Source organism: Octopus bimaculoides, chromosome 10 (assembly GCF_001194135.2).
Source record: "Octopus bimaculoides isolate UCB-OBI-ISO-001 chromosome 10, ASM119413v2, whole genome shotgun sequence".
In the NCBI taxonomy this organism is placed as follows: Eukaryota; Metazoa; Mollusca; class Cephalopoda; order Octopoda; family Octopodidae; genus Octopus; species Octopus bimaculoides.
The window spans coordinates 57879564-57885209 of NC_068990.1; positions in this window are offsets into that span (position 1 = coordinate 57879564).

Genomic DNA, 5646 nt, shown 5'->3' on the forward strand with positions numbered 1-5646 from the left:
ATATACCCTTTTGGGGTCAGTAGAATAAGTATCAATCGAACACTGGGATCGATGTAAACGACCAGCCCCCTCCTTCAAAATTTCAGGCCTTGGGCCTATTGTAGGAAAAACTATTGTTGTTATTATTATTAATATTTTCCTTTTTCTTTTCACATGAAGGATTGTATTAGCCAAAGTGGCTTCTTCATTCTTTTCTCCTCTAGGCACAAGGCCCGAAATTTTGGAGGGAGGGGCCAGTCGATTAGATCGACACCGGTACGCAGCAGGTACTTAATTTATCGACGCCGAAAGGATGAAAGGCAAAGTCGACCTCGGCGGAATTTGAACTCAGAACGTAAAGACAGACGAAATACTGCTAAGCATTTCACCCGACGTGCTAACGTGTCTGCCAGCTCGCCGCCTTTAAAGTTGCTTCTTCATTACGATTGGGAAAGCAATATGAAGGCGATGCAACGACTGTTTCCGATAAGTGAAGCATTGGTTCGCATAGATAGTACCTCTTCTGATATTCGCTTATCAGCTTTTCCCTGTTGTTGTTAGTGCTGACGTTGTTGTTGTGGTTGCTGTTGTTTTTTTGTTGAGGCCGCTGTTGTCTTTATTCTGTAACTCCAAGACGGATCTGATCGATCAGTCCTATGACAAGCAGTTAGTCAGCTGAACAGCGAAGCGCAACACACAATCTGTCTTCTTTCCCCGCTGAGGACGATACTGAAGAACAACGATACACACTGACAAATCGTAAACGATGTAATGTGACAGTCTGGACATTTAGCACTTTCTCCACCATCCAGTCTTTTCTTATACGTCCATAGACTCTGTTATAGTAGCTGCAGCAGAGTGGCCAAAATTTGGTAGAATGAAGCTGTACGAACCATCTGAGTATACAAACGAGAGAAATAGAAATAAAAGCATAAAGCTAAGTGAAAGTACTTTTATTACATGAACAACAACAGGAGTCATTTAAAGCAGTGCTTTTCAAACTGTCTGATGTGGTGTACCGGCAGTATTTTTCTAATGTGCCAGGGACCGGTAACATTTTTTAGTAATATCAATTTATACCGGAAACAATATAATGAATTTAATAAAAATTGACAATTTTTAAAATCTTATATTTATTTTGTAAACAAATAATACAATATTACATAAGCATTTTATAAGCATTCTTTAATGTTTCTTTCTTTTCTGGAAACTCGCCGCGTACCAGCAGCTGATGGGTCGCGGACCGGCACCGGTCCGCGGACCACCACTTTCAGTAACACTGATTTAAAAGAACTGGATGTTCCTTTAAAATTAGTGCTTGGCCAGCACGAATAAGACTATATCTATATCTTTTTCCTTATAAATGTTCTGAAAACTCCTCACAGCCTTGGTTTTGTTATCTCATTTTGTCTAATATATATATGCACGCTAATGCAAGTCCCACATTAGACTCCTCACTCGTAACACTATCGAAATAAGAGTTTAACTACGTTCTATCCCTTGCACTTACTTAGCGTTACCTGCCACTCTATGGGTCTTCTAGATACCAATACCTCTCTCTCTCTCTCTCACACACACACACACATATATATATATATATTGGATTGTCTGGGAAGTTCGTGCCAATTTTTAAAGGAAAGAAAAAGTTCAGTAAATACTTGCCATTACATTTTAAATCAACCAAATATGAACCATTTTGTTGCACAATGCGTTTCCATCTTTCCTTTAACTTGAAAATACCTTCTTCCCAGAATTGAGGTGGTTTCATGGCAAATAAGTCGAAAGGTAACCTATTATAAATCGGCACGAACTTTCCGGACAACCTAATATATATATATATATATATATATATATATATATATATATATATATATATACACACACACATAAATATACCTATATACGTATACACACACACACATCTATATATATATGCATCTATATATATGTATATATATATACATAGATACGTATATAAATCTATGTTTGCCTAGATATATGTATATATATGTACATACATAGATGTGTGTGTGTGTGGGTGTGACCTTTACTGAGTCGTTAGAGATATGGATAGAATGCTTCGCAGTATACTTCCGCAATCCACGCGCTCCGAATTCGAATCCCGAAGGGCTCATCTTTGCTCCCCATTCTTTTGAAATATCTATACACAGCACTAAATTGGCGGAACTGCTAGCTTCCACAGGATGCCTAGCGGGATACATTCTGGCTCGTTGCGTTCTGACAACAACATTTGCTGCGAGACAGGCGTCAAGCTGTATCGGCCTTACTGTGGCAGTCATTCTCTCAGATGACATTGACGTTGAGCAGTCAGGAGGCTTACGTGTATGCATGGGCAACAGTTAGTTTTACATGGATGAGTAGCTGCTAGTTTTCTACAAAAAAAGTTTCACATGCTTGCGAATACAGTTTCGAATACATAGCCAATTCTGAATTCTCAATATATAGCTCGAATTGGCACGTTTGATTTCTGCAGCCAAGTAGGATATGATACATTGTACCATGTAACTTAGTTGATGCCAAAACCGACGAAAAATTGAGAGGAATTGTATAAAATGAGAATAACATATAATCCACTACGTAGTCATAAATATACACTATATCTAGCTCTCTGTGACAGCCGATCGAATGCATTAGTAATCAATACAAATTGCATTTTCTATTTATCTTGTTTCGGCGCTTTTTTTTTTTCGGTATTATTTGTTTTTAGTCGTAGAAATTATTTGTGCTATACAGTCAATGTTAAATGAGGCAGAAACAGATTTGACAGTTCCCCTCGCCAAAAAAGAGAATAATATAATATATATATATATATGTGTATATTTGCGTACATTTATGTATGTGTGTATATATATGTATATATGTATCTATGTATGTAAGTATGTACATATATATAATGCATGATATATCATATATCTGCGTGTATGAATGCATTTCTGTTTGCACTTGTGTATGTATGCCTGTCTGTGTGTATGCATATATATGTACACACAGGCACACACACACGCGCACACAGACACACACACACACACACACACACACACACACACACACACACACACACACACACACACACACATACACAAACACACATATGTATCTGTTTATATTTATTTTCGGTCAACTATAAGCTTTTGTACTTTGCGTGAATGTTTATTAACGTTCCCAAATTCGTTAAAAGTAAGTACCGGGTTCAAATAGATGCAGCGGTCGATACGAGACACTAAAATATTGGCTACAGTTCAATAACGAAAGCTAGTAAAAGAGTAAAAGAATAAAAGAATAGTTGCACATTAAAAATAAAAACTAGAGAAATTCTCGTGAAATATTCGCAGATTTGCCATTACGCTCTGATTTGATATTCCGAGTTGATTTTTCATTTGCATTTCATACTTTACAGGCTCACCGTTCAATTCCCGTTCATGAAACAATTTCCAGTCTAGTATGATAGATTATTTCCTCCCCACTTCTAAACGATATTTGTGACGGAGACCCACTGATGGATACTTCTTATAATCGAAAAATTAAGTGATTGCTTCTATCTTTATATAAATTGTTCTGTCATCTATGTTTTATATATTTGCTTGTGTCTGACTATATTGTAGCTATATATTACCAATAAAGTTCCAGTAATATTGTTTATACTATTTTTGTTCTATACAGCGATTAATCAATATCGGTATATATTCAAAAACAGATATAAATTGTGAATAAACCTTGAATGCACGAATCTATGTGAATGGTGCTACTATAGTTTTCATATTACCGTAAAGCGGTGAGCTGCCAGAATCGTTAACACGTTGAGCAAAAATGTTTAGCGGCATTTCGTCCGTCTTTATGTTCTGAGCTTAAATTTCACCGAGGTCGACTTTGCCTTTCATCATTTCGAGGTCGATAAAATAATACCAATTGACTACTTGTAATCGATGTCAAATTCCTTCCATGGCGCCAAAGTTTGAAATCAATATATCTTTCATATTAACTTATAGTTACACGTACTCCTAAATTCTACGCACACTTTCACATAAGCATATATATATATAGAATAGTGGTACAACAATGCACTAATATTTACTGGAAATAGCAGTCGATAATATACGACGCTATAGTAAAGCTTCACTGTATATATACTGGCAAAGATGTTTGCGGGCGGCTAACATAGAAACTTTCATCTTCCCTGTAGGAAGAACATTGAATAAATGTACAACTCAGATGTGGATAATCTGGGACTTAGGTTTCGAACTTTCCATATATATATATATGTGTGTGTGTGTGTGTGTGTGTGTGTGTGTGTGTGTGTGTGTGTGTGTGTGTGTGTGTGTATTTATATATATATTATGTCAGGTCGCTCTTGAGTGCTACTGGTAACATGTAAACCAGTACAACTTGTCGCATGGCCGGGTCGTCGTCGGCTAAACTGGCAACCCCACCAGGCCTGCTTGGTTACGAGGGTTATTGTTGGACACCCTGCGGGATGAAAAATAAGACCTGTCAAAGGGCGGACGAAACAGGGCTGAAATCTCTTGTATCAGCATTTCACTCAGCTTGTGATGATTTTGGCTCGACCATCAACTTGAAACAAACAGTTGCAATGCGTCAACCTGCGTGTGGTGCTGTTAGTAAGGGAAAGTTACTTGAGGCTGTCGATTCGTTCCTCTACTTTGGAAGGTCTGTTCAAAATGATGGAAATCTTGACACAGAAATACAGCTGCGAATTCATAGAGCAGCAAAAGCATTTGGTGGCTTGGATTAATGCGTTTGGTGCCAGCGGCATATAAATAAGAATACAAAGCTGGCTCTTTACAAATCATTTGTTTTACCATCCCTGTTGTATTTCTATGAAACTTGGACTTGTTATGAAAGGCATTTTGAACAATTCCACCAAAAATGCCTTCATCGCATTTTAAAAATTAAATGGCGTTCTTTTACTCCAAACACAAATGTCCTTGCTTCTGCAGGCATCACCTCAATTAAGGCTATGATTTTGAGGAACCAATTGAGATGGTGTGGCCATATTGTTCGAATGGAAGATGAACGCATGCCAACGCAGCTGTTTTATGGTGAGCTTGCAGAGGGGAAACGCTATCGGCGTAAACCTAAAAAAAGTTTAAAGACGTCATAAGGACTACTATGAAGTCCCTTGGAATGGTTCCAGGCCGAGTTGGATGGCGAACATGATGGGAAGTGGAGTAAAAGCATTTGAAGAGGCCAGGATAACGCAAGTAAGACTCAAAAGAGGTCTAAGGAAGAATGTAACGATTGGGAAGGTGAATGACAATGACCTTTTTTGTGTGCACAGTCTGTGGCAGACTATGCCTGTCTTTGGCTGGCCTCAAATCTATTAAGAATGCATGGAAAACGAACCTCCACCAACTATTCTGACTATATGTCTGTGCACACCTTTGAATGCAGTGTATGCCAGAAGGTTTGCAAATCCAACGGAGGCCTCAGAAGACATTTTAAGATCCACAAAAAGCAGAACTTATCTGCAGGTATTGGTGGTCCAAATCAGAGGTGCAATCTACGTGGGTGTCTTTTCAGAACATTGTCTGGTTTAAAAAGCCACATCAGATGCCATGATGGCGCTAAGGTGTAGGTACAGAAGGTGGTCAAACTCTATATAAGGAGTAGACAATCACCATATATATA